Below are 22,072 nucleotides of genomic sequence, written 5' to 3'. Positions count from 1 at the left end.
TATTCACCAGGAATAACGGCTGCCAAGTTTAGATTGGCATCTCCCTAACTTCTTACCATCTACAGATCCACTTCTCTAATCAGACTAATTAGAAGATATTTGGAGTGTTGTTGGGCCTAGAGACTATAAGAAGTAAAACAGCTTAGAGTTTTATGAAAAGAAACCTTGAATACACCCCATGGGAGGCAGGAGGAACCTTTACAATCTGCCTGTCAGTCACCGTATAGTTGCTACACTTACCCCAGTCACTGAAAAGAGCTCTAGTTAAATCTTGGTTCAAACATTTGGGAAGTAATACCACCCTGGATACATCTCTAATGAGCAGGTCTAAATCATTCTGAGCACTTAAAAACCCCCCCCAAAAAACCGCTTATGCTCCCCTGCATAACTTGGTACTTCATTTAGGGAGAAAGTCTCAGGAAAATAGGATGCATCTTGAATTTTATTTTAAATACATTCATTTGTAAAAAGAATTCAATGAGTGTGATAAAGCAAACAAGGCAGGAAAATATCAGATATGGCTTTATTTCTGAGCTAATCTTAACATACAGGATGAATGACTCTTTAAATTGTAATGCAGACAATGTATGGCTTTAAAGTGAGACCAAGCATAATTTCCAGCTACTGTAGAAGTCTTTTCGGTGACCTTCAGTCCTCATGATAGCACCTTCATCGGCTTCTTTGTTCCACTAATACTTAAATGCATTTTCAGGAGCTGGCAAAGGATAAAATAACAAAAGAAGGTCATACCTGTAATCTGAAAGAAATGACCCAAACAGGGGCACTTAAAAATGAAGTGTTTTTTCCCATGCCAACTTCTTGTGTGGCAAGCAAGTTTAACATTTTTAGAGCTCCTGCTACACCTCTTAATGTTTCAGTCTTAATTAAAACCAAGGTGAAGAGAAAGCGGAGGACATGCACAAATGACAGGAGCTTCTGAAACTGATGCAGAAATAGAGGGGTCAATATTCAGACAGCTTGTTCGGCTAGGTTTCCGACTTAGCTGGACAAACTGTGAGTGAATTCTAGTTGTCAAAATTTTGACCATTTCTTTTTCTTAGATTACTTCTCATTTTTTTTCCCATCATATCTGAAGTGTCCACCTTGTTGCATCTCTTAAGTTTCATCCATGTAAACTTTTCCTACTAGCCCCTCTGTAATATCACTTATAAATATAAGCAAAATCAGACTGGAGTTCTCTTTTCCTTAGAGTGAACTCCATTTCCCACTATCCTCTGTTGCTTATGACTCAACCAATTTCTTACCCAGTTTAGCAGCTTAGGACCCACCTCCAGGTTGCTCACTTGGCATTGATACAAATAATGCACTACAGCTTAATTATTATTTGACTTTAAATTTAGTTTTATCTTACCAAAATGGGACAAAATGTTCCATTTGTACAGGTGAGACTGAGTGTAAGACTTCCAAGAATGAAAGTTATAGTAATGAATAAACCGAATTGATATGTAACTTTGCTACATGAATTCCGGTATATAAAAATGTTAAATAAATAAAATGAATATGTCAGATACACACACACAAGTGTCATTAGGTCATTGCTCCTAATCTCATTACTTTAGAAAATGGAATGCAGTCAAAAGACAGGGTTTTACTTAATGGCAGCCCTTAGTACTAAGAAATATTAGAAGATATGAATATATACAAATGAAAGAAAAGGGGGGAGGGGTTGGGGGGGGGGGGGGAGGAGAAAGAATAAGAACCAATTCATGCTGAGATCTCAAAGGCAGACACTTTATTAACCAGGTTTTGCTGTAGTTTTCATGATATTTTATCACTTACAGCAAAGGTCTACTGGTATAGTGAAGCAGACAAACCCACAATAAGGAACTGATAATTATTTCATTGTTTTAAATACAAGGAAAATATGAAAAAAGAAATGCCATTGTGTGTCTCTTGGACTTTCAGAAACAATGTAAGTATGCTTGAAACTTATGTCAGTAGAATTGTGATGCGAGCAACAATTTAGGTTTGAATCCCACAGATTTTAAAGTGTTCTTAGATATATTATAAACGTGACTGTGTAAAACTGAGGAATCCAGCTGCATTGAAACAGAGACTATGACAGAAGGTAAAGCCCATCTAACCTGTCAATTTACTTTCCTGTGCAATGTCATAGACTCCAGGCAGGGCTGTCACAAGGGATGGGCAAGAAGGGCAATCACCCTGGATGCCAAGCCAAGGGGGTGCTATGCCATCCTTTTGAGTCCGTGTGCGAGTACACAACCCCAAAAGGGAAAGGGGAAGTACAAAAGCAACCCTTACTCAAGGCACTGCTTTGTCCACTGACTACCCTGACTCCAGTTCAGTTCTGGGGGTCATCTCTCAGAAAGGATATAAAGAGGCTAGTTATGGTCCAGAGAAAGACAACCAAAATTGTGCAGGGTTTGTACCAAAAGCCCTATCAGATGAGGCTGAAGGATGGCGGGGATATAATACAGACATTGAAATGCCTAAAAGGTATTAATGCACAGGCTTTTCAATGGAAAGGAAGCTGTACACCTAGGGATCACAATATGAATTCCCAAGAGGGTAGATCCAAAATAATGTCAGGAAATACTTTTTCATAGAGTGGGTGCTGGATTCCTGAAATGCCCTCCCAGAGGAGGTGATGAAGACAAAAAAGCCTGGGATAAACACAGAGGATCCCTAATGGCACGAGAATAGTAATAAAGAACTGGAATAATCTGAATGGAGCAGCAATTACAGCCCAAAACAGCAGTGATAAAACTTTATTGTGCTTCCTAGAAGGCATGGGGTAACCTGCACAGAGTGGCAGCTGCAACCCTATAAAAGACACACAGCAGGAGCTGATATGGGAATTTGGTCTGCTTTGGGTAGATGCTTATAGAATCACTACTGGGCAGATTGGATGGACTATTTTAATCTTTATCTGTTTTCATTTACTATGTTACTATGTAAGTTGATCTCTGACTTTTCTTTCACTTCTCCATAAGAGCATAAGATATGCCATACTGGGTCAGACCAAGGGTCCATCAAGCCCAATATCCTGTTTCAAACCATGGTCAATCCAGGCCATAAGAACCTGGCAAGTACCCACACATTAAACAGATCCCAAGCTACTAATGCTGGCAACAAGCAGTGGCTATTCCCTATTGATTAATAGCAATTTATGGATTTCTCCTCCAGGAACTTATCTAAACTTTTTCTAAACCCAGCTACAATAACTGCCTTAACCACATCCTCTGGCAATTAATTCCAGAGCTCAATTGTACGTTGAGTGAAAAGGAATTTTCTCCAATTTGTTTTAAATGTGCTACTTGTTAATTTCATGGTATGCCCCTAGTCCTTCTATTATCTGAGAGAGTAAATAACCAGCAAACAAAGCACTACTAACAATCCCCTCGGTAAAGTCAGCAAAATTAACCCAAGTGAGAGAAAGGGCTTTATCATTGGCTGGGCCCATACTATGGAACACGATGCCCTCTGAACTCAGATTACAGAGTAATCTCAAAACTTTTAAGAAAAATTTAAAAACATGGCTCTTTAAAAAAGCCTTCACTAAAGAGTCTGGAGGGTAGAGAATGAAAGTACAGGGTAATGCAGATGAGAATGAATTTACTCAATCCTACATTTAAGAAGTAATATCTCAAAGAGATAGTAACTTAATAATATACCTGGACTTGACCAACAATACTCAAATAATGATTTTATTTATGAAATTGTAACTGAACTTTATTGGCACCTGTTAGAATGTACGATAACCTACATTTACTTACCTTAGTCTATGTGCCTATTTGTAAACCGTTGCGATGGTATATAACTTAGCGACGGTATAGAAAAGGTTTTAAATAAATAAATAAATAAATTCACATTTATCTGTTCAAGTCCTTTCATGATTTTGTAGACCTCTATCATATCCCTCCTCAGCCATCTCTTCTCCAAGCTGAACAGCCCTAACCTCTTTAGCCTGTCCTCCTAGGAGAGCCATTCTATGCCCTTTATTATTTTGGTACTTTATCCAATGCAATTAAATCTTTTTTGGGATGCGGTGACCAGAACTGCACACAGTATTCATGGTGCCATCTCACCATGGAGTGATACAGAAGCATTATGACATCCTCCCTTTTATTCACCATTCCTTTCCTAATAATTCCTAACATTCTGTTTGCTTTTTTGACTGCCACAGCACACTGAGCCAACAATTTCAATGTACTATCAACTATGATGACCAGATCTTTTTTGCGGGTGGTAACTCCTAAAATGGAGCCTAACATCATGTAGCTACAGCATGGTTTATTTTTCGCTATATGCACTTGTCCACATAATGCACTTGTCCACATAATATTTCATCTTCCATATGGATGCCCAATCTTCCAGTCTCACAAGGACCTCCTGCATTTTATCACAATCCACATGTGATTTAACTATTCTGCATAATTTTGTGTCATCTGCAAATGTGATCACCTCACTCGTCATACCTCTTTCCAGAACATTTATAAATATATTAAAAAGCATCCACCCAAGTACAGATCCCGGAGGCACTCCACTGTTTACGTTTTTTTTTACTGTGAAAACAGACCATTTAATCCTACTCTCTGTTTCCTGTCTTTTAACCAGTTTGCAATCTACAAAAGGACATTGCCTCCTATTCCATTACTTTTTAGTTTTCTTAGAAGCTTCTCATGAGGAACTTTGTTAAATGCCTTCTAAAAATTCAAATACACCACGTCTACTGGTAGTTATGGTCTCCATAACTAAGGATATTCTTTATTTATCCCATGCTTTCTTCAATTCTATTACTATTCTTGTTTTCGGCATCTCCTTTTGGAAGCTGTTCCATGCCATCCACCACCTTTTCTGTAAAGAAAAGCAAGTTTGCTTACCGTAAACGGTGTTTCCGTAGATAGAAGGATGAATTAGCCATGCTGTCATGGGAGTCCCAAGCTCCCGATCACGTTGTTTATGATATATATATGTTTGTACGTGATCATTAACAGTGTGGCAGTCATCGTGAATAAGAGGATAGAGATTGCAGAATTGCTTGCCCCATCTTCGCATCAGTGGCTGCTTGTTGATCAAGGCAGTAGTGAGATGTGAAGGTATGGAGCGATGACCATGTAGCTGCCTTACAAATGTCAATGGGCTGTACATTTTTAAGATGTGCCAAGGAGGCCGCCACTGCTCTGACTTGGTGAGCGTTAGGAACAGAATGTAACTGTAGTTTCTGCTTGTCGTAGCAGAATGTGATACATTGTGTTATCCAGCTGGAGATGGTGCGTTTAGCTACTGGTAGTCCAGGTGCTTTTGGGTCAAAAGAGACAAAGAGTTGAGAAACCCGGGAGTCCGAGTTTGTTCTCTCTTTGTAGTATGCCAATGCTCTTTTGCAATCTAGTGTATGCAGTAATTTTTCCCTATCATTTGCATGTGGTTTAGGGAAAAAGATGGGTAGTTCTATGGTTTGATTGAGATGAAACTGAGAAACCACTTTTGGTAAGAAGGACAGGTGTGTTCGGAGAACCACCTTCTGGTGATGAAACTGTAAATATGGGGAGTAATGGACCAAGGCTTGTAATTCACTGACTTGTCGTGCTGATGTTACTGCAACCAGGAACACCACCTTCCATCTGAGGTATTAAATGTGTGCTGAGTCCATGGGTTCAAACGGGGAAAGTATGAGCTGTTCCAGAACTATGTTGAGGTTCCACAGAACTGGAGGCTTCGAGATCGGAGGAAGAAGGTGAGTTAACCCCTTAATGAAACGTGATAGTAAGGGGTGATTGGATATAGAAATATTGTTAACTGGTCTATGAAGTGCCCCTATGGCACTGAGATGAACTCTAATGGAGGAAGTAGCAAGACCAGCCACGTAAAGTGTATGAAGATAATCCATGAGTAGCTCAGGGGAGCAATCCAATGGTGGCACGCCTTTGGAAATGCACCAGGTAGAATAGTGCTTCCATTTATAGCTATAATTTTTCCTTGTTGAGAGTTTCCTGGATTCTAACAAGATGAATTGTGCCGAAGTGGAAACTCCCTGCTCTGTTAGAAGGAACCTTGCAATCTCCATGCTGTCAAATGGAGATATGAGTGTAGTGGATGTAGGAGTGTCCCTTGATCCTGGCAGAGAAGATCTGGGTGATTTGGTAATCGAATTGGGTTTGTGACTGACAGTCTGAGAAGGAAACTGTACCACGGTTGTCTCGGCCAAGCCGGGGCTACAAGTATCAGTTGAGCTCTGTCTGCTATGCATTTTTGAATTGTCCTTGTTATGAGTGGTATGGCAGGAAAGGCATACAGGAGGCATGTCGTCCACGGAATGAGGAAAGTGTCCTGAGCAATCCTGAACTGGCTCGGTCTGATCGAGCAAAATTTGGGAACTTGAGCATTGATCTCTGTTGCAAATAGATCTATCGCAGGCGTCCCTCACTGTATGAAGATGTCTTGGGCTACCTCTGAATTGAGTGCCCATTCGTGAGGATGAAAGATGCGGCTTAGCCTGTCTGCTCTTGTATTTGCCACTCCTGGTAGGTAAGTTGCTTGTAGATGTATGCAATTCTTGTGAACATGTTCAAAGATTTGCAGGGTTTCCTTGCAAAGGGACCATGAACCGGACCCTCCTTGTTTGTTTATATAAAACATCGCTACTTGATTGTCCATGTATATCATGACCTTGCGACCTTTCAGATGATCTTGAAACGCATTTAATGCATTTTGAATCGCTCTGAGTTCTAATACAGGGTCTGCTCGGAGATTGTCCATAACCCTTGCATTTCATAAATCTCGAGATGTGCTCCCCATCCCTTGCGAGATGCATCCGTGGTTAAGACTGCATTGTGCGGAGGGGAACTGAATAATGCCCCTTTTGATAGGGTGGAGTCTAGGAGCCATCATGTTATGTCCTGTTTCATCTGGGCGGTCAATGAAACCTTCTGTGTCAACGGTTGTGAGTGTTGTTTCCATTGACGTTTTAGTACCCATTGCAGGCGTCTCATATGTAGCCTGGTGTTGGGAACTGTGAAAATAGCTGTTGCCATGTGGCCTAGGACTACTAGAACTTGTCTCGCCGAAGGTCTCTGAGTATGATTCAACACATGGAGAAGATGACGCAGTTGTGTTATTCTCTCGGTTGGGAGGTATGCCCGGTTGCGAGTGGTGTCCAGGCATGCTCCTATAAACTGTAATGTTTGTGTTGGCTGTAGATGTGATTTTTGGAAATTGATCACTAGTCCCAACTCCTGTAGGCACTGTATCACTTGTCGGAGGTGGTCGATCAAGATTTCCGGAGTCAAGGCGATTATCAGTCAATCGTCCAGATATGGAAATATGGTTATTCCTTGTTGTCTGAGATGAGCCACCACCACAACCATGCATTTGGTGAAAACCCTGGGGGCAGCCGACAGTCCAAAGGGAAGAACTTTGTACTGGTTGTGGTGATGCGAAAGCACAGGTATCTCCACGAGGATGGATGGATTGGAATATGTGTGTAAGCATCCTTGAGATCGATAGAACACATCCAGTCTTTGGGTTGAATCAGGGGTAGGATCGATTTCAATGATACCATTTTGAATTTTTGTTTGGTTAGGAATTTGTTCAATTCTCACAGGTCTAGTATAGGATGAAGGCCACCCAACGTTTTGGGTATGAGAAAGTATGGCGAATAAAATCTCGCCTGTTGGGTTTCCGGAAAAATTTGTCGAATGGCCTGCTGTTTGTGAAGCAAAGCAATTTCCTCCCCCAGTTGTGGTTGGAAGCTTTGAATCTTTAGTGTGGCCAGGTGAGGGAGCATTGGTTTTCTGGTGAACTGGAGTTAGTACGACAGGGGTACCATCTCTAAAACCCATTGATCGGTTGTTATTCTCTCCCAGACTGCCAGGCAAGAATGAATTCTGCCAGGTGGTGCTTGGTGCTGTGGTGGTGGCTGGGTTACTAAAAAGATGGTGTTGATTTTACTGCAGCTGCCGGTTGTTGCGTCTGCTGCCTTTGGTTACGTGCTTTGCCCCTACGTTGGTTTGAGGTATGCTGTTGCGGTATAGAACGCTGGTAAGATGGATATAATTGTGTACGAAAGGACTGGTAAGACCTGTAAGGTCTTCAGGCATATGATTGTCAACGAATAGATCAGACATAACGACGTGTAGTTGGATAGTAAAGTTGTGATGTTAAGGATTGAACTGCTAAAGCTTCCTCTTTCAATTTGCCCACTGTGTCCTGAAAACGTTCTCCAAACAGGTTGTCTCTCATACATGGGAGGTTTGCCAGTTTCTTGTGCAAGTCTTCTCGTATCGTACTGGAACATAACCATGCCATTCTATGGGCTGCGATGGCTGTTGCAGATGCCCTAGAACAGTGGTTCTCAACCTTTTTTCGGCCGGGACACACCTGACAGATGGTTCTCAAGTGCGTGACACACTGAACATGTGACCGTCATGGGACAAAATGTAAATATACATTCTGCATCCTCAGGAACCACGTCAACCCCCAAAAATGGGTGCAGAGCAGAACTAGGGCATTATCCGTACAGCTCACCATACAAAAAAAGATATTCTGGATCTGATGACATCTCAGTAAAAGCAAAACAAACTCTTTTTACTGGCAGGCACAATACCCCTCCTTATGAAAAGACAGTAATTTACCACTACAAATATTTAACCAGGCCCTAAACACTAATACACCTCCTATTGGGAAAACAGAGCAAGCCAAGCTTCAATAGATACCCACTTAGAAATAATTGTAAAACTATACTAATAAATGTTACAAAACAGCTGATGAACAGAATAACATCCAACAATTAAAAACTTATAAAAATTAATAAAAATTGTCTAAATATAAAAATATTTCAAAACAGCAGACACATCACATAATACCCAATAATTAAAATGGCAGTCAATCAAGAAAAATAAACTTAAAAAGCTGCCTTTACTTACCCTCTCCAGCAACTCTCCTACTCCTTTCCCTTGCAGACCAATAGCAATCACCAGAAGCAGCAGTGGCTGCTGAAGCTCTGTCCTCACAGTCCTCTTCCTTAAGGCCCACAACCAGTCACAACCAGCCTCTGTCTCATACAGACTAGTAACTTCCCTAACTACTATCTCTTCCTCACACACACACACCAGTCACCTCCCTGACCAGTCTCTGTCTCTCACACACACACCAGTCACCTCCCTGACCAGTCTTTGTCTCACACACACACACAAACACACACACACACACACACACACACACACCAGTCACCTCCCTGACCAGTCTCTCTCAATCACACACATGCTCTGTCACTTACATACAATCTCCACATACTCTGTCACTTACAACCACACACACTGCCACTCATGCACCCATTGTACCACACACACACACAAGCTCTCAATCATGCACCCAGGCACCCATTCTACCACACACACACACTGCCACTCATGCACCCATTGTATCACACACACAAGCTCTCACTCATGCACCCAGGCACCCATTCTACCACACACACACAAAGCTGCCACTCACCACCCAGGCACCCATTCTACCACAGGCACACACACAAAGCTGCCACTCACCACCCAGGCACCCATTCTACCACAGGCACACAAGCTCTCACTCATGCAACCAGGCATGCATTCCAACACACACACACACACACACACACACACAAAGCTGCCACTCACGCACCCAGGCACCCATTCTAACACACACACAAAGCTGCCACTCACGCACCCAGGCACCCATTCTAACACACACATACACAAAGCTGTCACTCACGCACCCAGGCACCCATTCTAACACATACATAAAGCTGCCACTCACGCACCCAGGAACCCATTCTAACACACGCACACACACACACAAAGTTGGCACTCACGCACCCAGGCACCCATTTTACCACATACACACAAAGCTCCCACTCATGCACCCAGACACCCATTCTACCACACACACACACAAGCTCTCACTCACACACTCAGGCACCCATTCTACCACAGGCACACAAGCTCTCACTCATGCACCCAAGCACCCATTCTACCACAGGCACACAAGCTCTCACTCATGCACCCATTCTACCACAGGCACACAAGCTCACATGGAGCCTCTTCTCATTGTTTGGCCCAATAAGCCTGGCCTCCACTTCTCAGCTGCCTCTGGCCTGACCTCCTGCGGTGCACAATGTCTCTCCAGCTGCCTCCCGCGGTGCACAGGGTCTCTCCGCTCTTCAGCCGTCGGCAGCAGCGCACAGCATCTCTACATTCTTCGGCCCCGCTGGCATCAGCGCGCAGGTCTCTTCATTCTTCGGCCCTGCTGGCGTCGGCGCGCAGTGTCTCTTCATTCTTCGGCCCTGCTGGCGTCGGCGCGCAGGTCTCTCCGCTCTTCAGCCGCCGCCGGTGGTGCGCAGGTTTCTTCATTCTTTGGCCCCGCTGGCATCGGCGCACAGGTCTGTCCGCTCTTCAGCCGCCGCCGGCGGTGCGCAGGTCTCTTCATTTTTTGGCCCCGCTGGCGTTGGCGCGCAGGTCTCTCCGCTCTTCAGCCGCCGCTGGCGGCGCGCAGGTCTCTTCATTCTTCGGCCCCACTGGCGTCGGCGTGCAGGTCTCTCCATTCTTCAGCCACTGCCGGTGGCACGCATGTCTCTTCATTTTTTGGCCCCACTGGCGTCGGGGCGCAGGTCTCTCCGCTCTTCAGCCGCTGGCAGCGGCGCGCAGCGTCTCTTCTTTCTTCGGCCCCACCGGCCTGGCCTCCAGCGGTGGCGCGCAGCATCTCTCCATTCTTCAGCCCCGCGCCTGGGGAGAAGGGAAGCACAAGCGGGGCAGTGGAACACCAGGAGCCGCGACACACCTGCCGGTGCTTGGCGACACACTGGTGTGTCGCGACACACCGGTTGAGAACCACTGCCCTAGAAGATGTTTCGAAACTCTCATATATTGACTGTAGAAGGTGACGAGAACACTCTTCCATATCGTGAAGAGGCTGTGGTACCTGATCTGCCGTCGAGGAAAGCATATCTTTCGTGGCTTGTATGCATTCATACAGGTATTGTACCATGTAAAATTGATGGTGTATAATGCGGGCATTCAAGATGGAGTTGTGGTACATCTTCCTGCCAAATTCATCTAAATATCTGTTATCTTTTCCTGGTGGATATGAGGTGTGCGATTTTGTTTTCTTATATCTTTGCATCGTAGACTCCATCACAATTGAAGCATGGTGCAATTGTGGCATAGAGTAAGGTGATGTTTTTCGCATACAAAATTTGATATCCGTTTTCCTTGAGACTGCTGACAGAGAGTAAGGTGTTTCCCACGATATCTTTAAGCCTGTATATAGGATTTCTTGTGGTGGAAGAGATGTTGGTTCTCCTGGAGTATCAAAAATCTTTAGGAGATCAAGGGTCTCTGATCTAGGGTCTGTCTCCTTTTGGACCTCTAGGTGTAATATGGTACCCAATTTCTCCAAACATTTGGGGTATGCAAGGTCTTCTGGAGGGGAATACAGTTCCTGTGGTTGTTCCTGTGGGTCCGATGGAAACCCAGTAGATGATGATGGGGAAGTCTGTGGCGATGGGGAATCGATAGGTGTATTTTGATTTTGAATTGGAGAAACTGGTTGTTTTGTTATTGGGGATGCCGGAGGCTCCACCGACTGTTCCCTAGAGGTATGATTATTATGTTCTGGGGAACTCATAGATTGATCATGAGGCATCTTAAAGGATGATTGAAGAGTTTCATAAAATCCTGCCAATGATTGTGATAATTGTAGAAATGCCTCTTTTGTGTGAGGAGGCATCGTTGAACGAACAGATGGTTTTGGTAAGTCACATGAGTTAGGATGCATCATAGGTACTTGGGGTAAAGTACTTGGCACATTGTATTCTCTCCCCATCTTGTTGTCTACTGTTCCCATAGAATCATCTGAGATATTAGAATCATCAGAGGAAGTGACCTGTATTATCTCTCTATGAGATAAGGGTCTTGTAGTTTGTGTCTGTGACGTCGCAGAAGTAGAAGGGCTTACTTCTCATCTTTCACTCGCCTTCTTAGGTTTACTATGATGCGAGTGATGTGTATGTCTATGGTGATGGTGTGATGAGGATCCTGAATGGTCCTTCTGTGAAGACGGCGATCGTTTTCTATGTTTTGTTGCCAAGCTCGAAGAGTGGGAGGAACTCAAGCGGTTTGATGTAACAGCTGGAGAGGTTGGACGAGACACCTCTGAGGACTCATGTCGTCGTTTTAAGCCATGTTTTATTGAATGAGATGTCTTCTGCGTTGTATGCGCTGATGTTTCCGGAGCTATGCGCGCAGATTTTGACTTGTGCGCATATCTTTTTGGCGCCGTGCGCGTAGTTGTCTCCGGCGCCGCGTGCACATCTGGTGCCGCACGCACATCCAGTGCTGTGTGCGCAGGCATCTTCGGTGCCATGTGCGCAGACATCTTTGGTGACATGCGCACAAACATCTTTGGCGCCCTGCGAGCAGATGTCTTCAGCACTGTGCGCACCAATGTCTTCGGCGCCGTATGCACAGATATCTTCAGCGCCTTAGACGCAGTAGTTTTGTGCACCAATAAAGTCTTAGGCACAGACGTTGTGTGCACCGATGGTGAGTTAGGTGCAGAAGGCATCTTGGGCGCACAAGTTTTAGGCGTCGGATTTTTAGGCGCCTTTGCTTCCTGCTCCGATAGTTCTGGCACTGTTGGTTCATTCGAATCCGATGGCCTATGCCTTCGTGGTGAGTCCTTACCTCCTAGAATGGAGGAGTGGGGATCCCATGAAGATGCCCGTTTCTGTATCGGAGGCGTTGTTTTCGACGGGACAGGTGACGAATGAGCCTCCGATGGCTGCGATGGGCTGAACAGTTCTTTTATTCGATATGCTCGTTGTTTCTGTGCTCTTGGTGACATTCGGGCACAGAACTGACAGGCTTGGAGATCGTGATTTGGCCCAAGGCATCGGTAACATCGGTCATGGCCATCGGTGACCGACATTACCTTGCCGCCCCAAGTGCAGGGTTTAAACCCCGATTTTTTAGACATTTTAGTGTGAAACAAAAAAACGTTGACGAGAAAAACAGCTTCGCGTGTGATACCGTGCACGGAAAAAAACAGACTGAGGAGAATCCTTTACTTTCCTGCGTGGGAACACACGAGCAGCCGCAGAGAGCTAAAATCTAATCTCTGCTTTGACAAGCTCCACCTCCCAGGTCTGAATGACAGATCCCATGACAGCATGGCTAATTCAGCCCTGCTATCAATGGGAAAATATTTTCTTATGTTACTCCTGATTATCTAGCCCCTTTAGCCTCATAACATGACTTCTTGTTCTAGAACTTCCTTTCCCATGAAAAATGTTTCCTTCCTGTGCATTATTTATAATGTTGAGATATCTGAATGTTTCTATCATGTGCCCCTATCCTGTTTAGGGTTTACACATTAAGATGCTTACATCTAATTTTAGAGGTTTATAGTGCAGCATCTGCAATATTTTGGAAGCCTTTCTCTGGAGTGTTTCTAATCTCTGTGGGGCAGTTTTGAAACTACCCAGATTGCTTGCTGTCAGGTTCCTGGTCTGGAGGCCTTCCCTTGGTTATGGGGGGTGTGAGATAGTTCTAGGCCTCTCATGATTCAGAGTCAGCTCAAGGCTGGTTTAGCAATCCTAAAACGTAGCAGCTGAGTTTATCATTAACTAGTTCAATTCAACTCAGTAGCTGAATGTGTTGCTCTGGCTTCAGAATACACCACCTCTCTGCGGAGGATGCACCTGGGTTCCAAGCATACAGCCAGGTAGCCTTCAAGTTGCCATGAACAGCTTCCTGGTTTCCAGCTACCCCGTTTCAAGGCCAAAGACCCAGTAAGGTTCCTTGAAGGCATGGTTATTGGTCCCAGTATCAAACTCATTTATTTGACACCTCAGTTTTCCCCATACTGAAGCTTTAGCATCATGGCCACAACATTGGTGTGCTTTCCTGAGCTTTCCCTGGCTCAAACTCGACCAGCTGCCAGAGCTAATGTTACTCCCACTCTTATGCCAATGGGTCCCATTCAAGGTGGGGTATCACAGAAAGTATATATCTTGCACATTTAAACTCCATAGTTTGCTTTAGAGCAGGGGTCGGGAACCCATGGCTCGCGAGCCAGATATGGCTCTTTTGAGGGCTGCATCTGGCTCGCAGACAAGTGTCGCCATACTTCGCGGTTCCCCGCTGACCCAGCTGCTCCCTGGTCCTCCGCCGCCCGGGCTTAAAATGCTGTCAGCCCGGGCGGAACGCGGCAGGACAGCTGGAGTCAGCGGCACCGGCGTGCTCTCTTCTCCTCCCCCCGCGGCCCGGAAGAGGAAGTGGAGAGCATCGGGTGCCTGCGCGGGAAGAAGAGACCACACTAGCGTGGTCTCTTCTTCCGCGCAGGCACCCGATGCTCACCACTTCCTCTTCCGGGCCGCGGGGGGGGGGGGGGGGGAGGGAGAAGAGAGCACGCCGACTGGAGTCATCCGGGTACCTGCGCGGGAGTCATCGGGTGTCAGCCGGGTGCCAGCGCTGGAGTCATCGGGTGCCTGCGCGGGTCTTCCCGCGCAGGCACCCGATGCTCTCCACTTCCTCTTCCGGGCCGCGGGAAGAAGAGAGCACGCCGCATCGGGTGCCTGCGCGGGAAGACCCGCGCAGGCACCCGGCTGACACCCGATGACTCCCGCGCAGGCACCCGGATGACTCCAGTCGGCGTGCTCTCTTCTCCTCCCCCCCGCGGCCCGGAAGAGGAAGTGGAGAGCATCGGGTGCCTGCGCGGGAAGACCCGCGCAGGCACGCTAGTGTCCGACGGGAAGAAGACTGCAGCGCGGCTCGGAGGAAAATGAAAATCTTCAACCGCGGCCGATGGGACTCCGCCTTCGCCTCCGCGAGGGCTGAAAATGAAGGAGGTTAGCGTTGGGAGGAGGCTGCTGCTGCCGCGAGTCCCGGGGGGGGGGGGGGGGGGGAAGGGGGAGAGAGAGAGTGAATGAATGAGCGAGCAAGCATGTGTGTTTGAGATCCTGTGTGTGTGAGTGAGAGATTGCATGTATGTGAATGATTGAGAGCCTGTATATGTGAAAGAGAGTATGTCTGTGATTGAGATCCTGCCTGTGAGAGAGAGAGCATTAATGTAAGTTTACCATTGGGAACCTGTATGTGTAAGTTTGTAATTGAAAACCTGTTTGTTTGAAAGAGTATGTGTGTATGATTGAGATCCTTTGTGTGTGAGAGAGATCATGTGTATGTATGATTAAGAGCCTGTGTGTATAAGTAAGAGAGAGATCATGTGTGTCTGTGTCTGACTGACAGCTGGTTTAGGTGATGGAGCATGTGAGTATGTGATTGAGAGCCTGTGTTTAAATGAGAGAGAGAGACCATGTGTGTCTGTGTGATTGAGAGCTGATTTAGGTGAGGGAGCATGTGAGTATGTGATTGAGAGCCTGTGTGTAAATGAGAGAAGAGAGGACATGTTTGTAAGCATGTGAATGAGAGTCTGTGTGTGAGAGAAAAAGACAGCATGTATTTATGTGATTGAAAGCCTGTGTGTGTGTAAGCGTGAAAAGATAGACAGCATGTGTGTAAATGTGTAATTAAGAGCCTATATAAGTGAGAGAGAAAAAACATTTGTATATGTGAGTGACTGAGAGCATGTGTGTATAGGTGTGTCATTGAGAGCCAGTGTGAGAGAGAGCGCTGGTATGTGACTGAGAGAGGAGAAAGTTCCAAGCAAACCACCCCACCTCCTGCTAATTCAGAACAATCTCAGGACACCTGGATATCAAACGTTCCCAGGTATGCAGAGCAAAAACATTTTTGTATCCTTATTATTTTTCATTACTGGATCTTTGTGTCTGCTATTTTGAAATATTTTGTTGGTATCTGGAAATGTTTTATATGAGTTTTTAATTATTGGATATTCCACTCATCAGCTGTTTCGAAATATGTTCTTTTTGTTAGTACAGTTTTACTGCTGATGATTTTATATTTCTTGATTTGTTTTATAAGGATGTGTGATGTTTCTTTTTTCCTTTGTTACACTGCATACAGAGACTCTGGCTTGTTGCAGTTTCCAATTCAGTTTTTGTCTGCATGCTTCTTGTTATGCGTTTTGGTCTCTTTATTCTATGTTAGGTGAGGGACAGCACGGGATTCAGGTGAGGTTTTCTGCTGGCGTGTAGTTTCTGTGTAGGACTCTATAGCAGCCTGACTTGGTCCGTTTTCCTAATAGGAGATGTATTGGTGTCTTAAGGCCTGGTGTAATATTTTCAGAGACTTATTGTATTTTAAAAGTGTGATCTTACATAAAATGCACACATTTACTTGTATTTAGTTTTAAACATATTGTATGGCTCTCATGGAATTACATTTTAAAATATGTGGCGTTTATGGCTCTCTCAGCCAAAAAGGTTCCTGACCCCTGCTTTAGAGTATACAAATTGCAGGCAGACAGGTCAGGTTGGGTCCCCTTCATTTATGGGGTGAGGGCTACTCTCATTCTGATAGGGTAAAGTCTGTTTCATCTGAGTCCACATCTTCAAGGTCCCTTTCATTGTTGTCTGTGAAGTACAGAATTAGTATGATCTAGTGGATAGTCCAGGCTGGGGGTCTCTATCTCTTGTGCCCCACGTCTGACAGTACCAGCAGTGTGGGACTCTAGTTTTGATTTTTAAGAGCAGTTTCTATATGGAATACAGGTTCTCTAAAAGATACTTCTGCCTTTAGTAGGTCTCCAGCCTCAGTTTCTGAAATCAGGCCTTTCACGTCCAAGCTTGTTCAAGAATCATCAAATGCTTGGTCATATCCCTAAATGTTTGGTGTAAATTTTTTCTTATCTTTCTTTTATATAGATATCCCCAGTATAAAGGGGGACAGACAGATTGTCAATGGAGAAATCCAAGTCAGTGGTATTCCCAATGAGTTCCTCCTGTAATTTAGTCAGTACCTACCTGAGTTTTCACAGCAGCTCATTTTCATGTTGTTCTTGTTGATTCTGAATCTCTGGGTCTCCCAATCCCTCAATTCCTGATTTTGCTGTTGAAAATCCCTCTGGATTGCTGTAATTCCCTTATTTATTCATTAAAAAAAACGTATATTCCATTTAAATGGAACAGCCATCTTAAGTGGATTACATAAAACAAATATTTTATAGACCCACAACAAACATAACACAAAATTAATCCAACTACAGTGTAATCATAGCAGCAGGGTTTATGCTCTAAACTAAATTATGAAAAACCTACTTAGGAAGAAATGCTTCTAAAAACAACAGAGACTAACTTTTTCCTGAATAGGACATAATTGGACATCAACTGCAATTCAACTGTCAAAGCATTCCAGATTATAGGCCTGATTACTGAGAAAGCCAGACTTCTCGTCTCCTGAAGACATGCTTCTTTTACCGATGGTACTGCCAGAAGTTCCTACTTTTCAAGCAAAACCCCATCCAGGATTATAAGTAACTAAAATATTAGATAAATAACTAGGCCCATCTCTTTTGAAATCTTCTTCCCTTCCCTTTTTCCAGTGGTTCAGGCCTGAATGATTTCAACCAACCTTCTCTATTTCCCCAAGACCACCCCCTAGTGTCCAAGGCCCTTCAGTTTGGGGTGCCTTTATGATGCTCTGGGTCACTGCTTTCCCTGATTAAGGCCAACTTGACTGATTTTAGGGGCACACTGTAATATGGTGCCCAGGGCCTCTGCTATACTGGCACAGATTCCAGTCTTGCTGTCGTTTGCTTTTATCCCATGATAACTGAGGGCAGTTCAAATCCACTTGCATGCATTCAGGTGCTGAAACCTCAGCAACCTCAGATATGGGAGCCATGAACATGGGTCCAGGTAGTCCAGGGGTTCCTCACCTTTCTTCATGATGTTCACACAGATAGGAGTCTACCTTTTTTACAGGTCTCTGAACAGGTCCACCCAGGCTTTTTCATCTTTGATATTATCTCTTAGTCCTGTGTGTAAATGGTGCCACTGGATGGTTTTGCTCTAGGCTGCTATTTGGTGGAAACAGATGACATAAGTACTCATTGAGCCAGGCCCCTGTCTCAGCCATTGCAATTGCCTTTTGGCCATGCAAATCCAGTGTGGGTCATCAAATGCCTGGGTAAAGGCACACAGGAAGGTTTTTCATCTCAACAGGAGAGGGCAGTTCTGTTCTAGCAAAGAAGACACCTAGTTTAGGGTGTTGCCCTTGAGTAGACCCAATACCAGGGCCTCCTTGGCACTCCCTTGGCCAACATCATAAATTGAAGTCAAAATTAATTAATAAACCCACAGAAATGCCCTTGGGTTCTATCAAAATGCTCTGTAGGTGACAGTGTGGGACCTCGAGTCACTACTACCCATGATGACTGCAAGCCGTGTTTTTGTCCCATGGTTGGTTTAATTGTTGTGCAGGTTCTGAATTTCTGCAGCCAGAGCACTGACCTACCCAAGAGGAATTTAAATAACTGCAATAGGGAAGCTTCTTCCAGTCTGCATTGCTGGAAAACATTGGAGGCAGAACGTGGTTCCTGGCAAAACTGTGAGGTTCCTGGCCTAGAGGCCTCTCTCTGGACGAGGGGGTCAGAGATAGTTCTAGGCCTTTGACAGTTCAGAACCAGCTTGGGGCTGGTCTAGCAATTCTATGGAGTAGCAGCTGAGTTTACCAGTCCAGTTCAAGTCAAGGTAGCAGTAGCTGAAATGTGTTGATCTGGTTTCAGAATAAACCATCTCTGTTCAGAGCTAAGGCTTGGGTTCGAAGCAGGGCCAGGTAGCCTTCAAGTTGCCAGGAACAGCTAGCTGGTTCCCATCTCCCCTTTTTCAAGATCAAAGACCTAATGAGATTCCTCAGGGCATGATTATGGGTCCCGGAATCAGACTTATTCCTTTCATCGTCTCAATTTTCTCCATGCTGACGCTTTAGTCTAACAGCAAAGCATTGGCATGCTTCCTCAAGCAATCCCTGGTACAAACCCAACCAATTGTCAGAGCTAACACTTATAGGTCCACAGTACAAAATTAGGGGCTAGCAGGGATTTTGCTTCCCTCATCATTAGCATGCCCTGACCTCACAGATTTCCCCTGCAGCTAAAAGTATGTGTGCTGAGGGGATGGCTACGTTCAATCTAGTGGATTTACTTGGCTAACTGCTTATTCGCCCAGGTAAAAATCTCTTTGAAAATCGTCCTCCCTATTTTTTAGAAGATATATGGCTTCCAGAACTGAATATAATATTTCACATACATTTATGAAGGATTTAAGTTCTTGCCACCCCTAGGCATTGTTGGTGCTGTTGCCTCCTCCGCCTGAGCCAAGAGACAATAATGCAGAAGGCACAGCCTTCTTTGTTCTGCTCTATCTGCTCCAGGCTCACTTCTTCCTCTTATGTCCCTGAATGACAGGAGGGGAAGGGCTGGATTAGGGAGCAGAGTGACTTTTCTTTGCTCCCTGCTGTGCGCTGTGGCCTCACCTCCCTCCTCTTGCTTTCTTACAGGACAGGAAGGGAGGGAGTGAAATAGGAAGTAGAGCAGTTTTTCTTTGCCCTGTCCCTTCCAGCCTTACCCGTCCCTTCCTGTTCTCTGCCCTGGGAGGGGAGGGGTGGAGCAGGAAGCAGAAGGCGCTTCTCCGCCAAGTGAGATTCAGCAGAACTGGGAGGCAGCAAATCTTCAATTGGTCTCCTGCCCCCCCCCCCCCCCCCCAAGATTTTTGTCACTCCAGGCACAGGCCTAGTGTGCCATCAATGACTTGTGCAACCACTTTGGTGGACTTTCCTGAACCGTGCTTTCTGGAAGAATAAGGAAGTGGCTGTGCAGTTAGTAGTGACTGAATACACAGACTGGGATCTCTGGAGAAGGAAGCTCCCCCCCCCCCCAAGAGATCTCTTGTCATCAATTAAGGTGCAGGATCTATTGTGAAAACCAAAACATATGTGAGCACAGCATATAGCATGTGTCTTAGCCACATACACAGAGGTCAGTTTTCAAAAGGGATTTTGGCTCAGGTAAAAACATTTTTTAGTCACATAAAATTTTTTGAAAATTGCCCTACAAATGTTTGCATGATGTTTTTCCCCTCCTAACCCAAACGCCCAGAGGAATGCCCCCCTTTTCACACGGTTAAAAGAACGCGTGCTCTGGAACATTGGTGTACTTTTATCCACATTTGAAGAGGTCAATTTTCAATCAGGTCATTGCCTTTCTTCTGTGATTACTGCTACATTTCTTCAGTGTTCTATACATTGTTCTTGGCCGTATGCTTGTTCAGTCATTATTTTAATTAATACAAGAAATTTGTAATCCTAGAAGCCCTTGAGAGCCACAAATCTTGATTATGGTCCTCAGTTTCATTCTCCTCCAACTAGTACTTTAACACATACGGTGAGAGCTATTAAATAAATGAGTTAGTAAAAATAAATAAATAAATAAAAAATCCAAGAAATACCAGTCATATGGTAAGGAAAATGTAATTTTGGCTTAGCATTTCATATAATTTTAGGCAGACAAATCAATTTATCCCCTGCTCCATCCATCATCTCTCCTTTGAAAAGGGTACCTTTTTACAGTATTAAGCTAATTTTCAAATCTGTTCACAAATTAAATAATATGACAGCTGAAAGAGTATTTGACAAAAGAATGCTAGAAATCAAGTTAGCAATCTATGCTTATTTGCAGTCATGTATGTGAAAAGAAACTTTGTATTACCTCCATAAGTGTACTAGAAGATGGAGAAAGAAATAACCACCAAGGACTTAATTCAAGCAAATTTGGACAAATAAGTCCAGCATAAAGTTATTTGTCAACATCAATAAACAAAAATATTCTTACCTTATACTAAGAAAGTACTGCTCAGAGGACCTCACTAAAATGGAATAACTTCCCCTTTTCTTTCTCAGATTGGCTTCCAATTAGTTTATTATCAGCTTTCCAATGGAATACATGAGCCTCATCACCTTTTTCCGTATTTACAGTAATTTTCTGGAAGACAGAATAGATGGGTTATACCCACCGGCTGTGGCAACCCGCGGCCGGCACAACTCACCCTGTGCCTTGCCTTGTTCCTTGCTCCTGGTGCTTTCACGGCCCAGCCAGTCACTGCCGCCACGCCCCGCTATGCCTCCGGGACTCCATGTGGCGGCCGGGATGCCGTTGACCAGCGCTCCGACTTGGGAGCTCCCTAGGCATGTGCACGCACCGCCAGTCCTCCTTTTAAAGGGCCAACGGCGGGAACCTCAGGGCCGTCCCCTGCTGATGACATCAGACCCCCTGGATATTTAAGGACGGCCTCTCTCCTCCACTAACTGACTTGGCAATGAGTTCCTGGGTTCCTGCTTTGGTGACTTTGCCTTAGTGTTCCTCACCTGTTGTTCCTGCTCTACGGGTTCCTGCTTCTGCTTCCTACTCTACGGAATCCGGCTACTGCACTCCTGTTCCACGGGGTCTGCCTCCGAGCTCCTATTTCACGGGATCCTGCTACCGCGCTCCTGCTCTGCGGGGCCTGTCTCAGCGCTTCTACACCACAGGATCCTGCTACTGTGCTCCTGCCCCACGGGGCCTGTCTCATCGCGCCATCACGTGATCCTGCTACAGTGCTCCTGCCCCACAGAGACCTCTTCAGCACTCTATCCCCCAGGGACTGCTGCAGCACCCCGCTCCTCAGTGCCTGCTTCACGCTCTCCTCGAGGGCACCACGACCTCGGACTGGACCCAACCCTCACTTCTTGCCGCTTGCCCTTGACCTCGGACCGGACCTGAGTTCTCTGATTCTCCCTGTCTTCATCCAGCCATCTCTCCGGGACCTGCCATACAGAGGCCCACCTAAGACCAGCCGGCCCTGGCCCTCAAGGGCTCAACCTGCGGGGAACATGGGCTGGTACTGGCGAAGTTCCTGTTAGCCTCTGCTTCCCGGCCGGCCTCGCCTACCGATGGTGGGGATCTACGGGACTCAACCTCACAGGTCGCGCCAACCCCACCTCGGGTCAAGGGTCCACAATTCCTAACAAGATGTGCCTTATGGTCTTTATCTGTAGGGACTTTCATTTTCATTTTTTATTTTATTTTTTGCCTGGGAATTTTAATATTATAACAAAAAAATATCAGTGGAAAAATGACTTTATTATAACACTCACGAGAC

At 45.2% G+C, this 22,072-nt stretch overlaps 1 long non-coding RNA gene across 1 annotated transcript; it reads right to left on the bottom strand.

The window, feature by feature from the left end:
- Nucleotides 1–533: 533 nt before the first annotated feature.
- LOC115081958 lies at nucleotides 534–20,919 on the bottom strand. The gene is made up of 3 exons (XR_003854046.1): nucleotides 20,767–20,919; nucleotides 16,901–17,018; nucleotides 534–715 (listed from the first exon to the last, which is right to left on the bottom strand). It is a non-coding gene; the product is annotated as an uncharacterized LOC115081958 (long non-coding RNA).
- Between the last annotated feature and the right edge of the window lie 1,153 nt (nucleotides 20,920–22,072).

The sequence above is a fragment of the Rhinatrema bivittatum genome, chromosome 1 (assembly GCF_901001135.1).
Source record: "Rhinatrema bivittatum chromosome 1, aRhiBiv1.1, whole genome shotgun sequence".
Taxonomy (NCBI): Eukaryota; Metazoa; Chordata; class Amphibia; order Gymnophiona; family Rhinatrematidae; genus Rhinatrema; species Rhinatrema bivittatum.
Note: the sequence above shows the minus strand (reverse complement) of the source record. Positions and strands in the feature narration are given on the sequence as shown.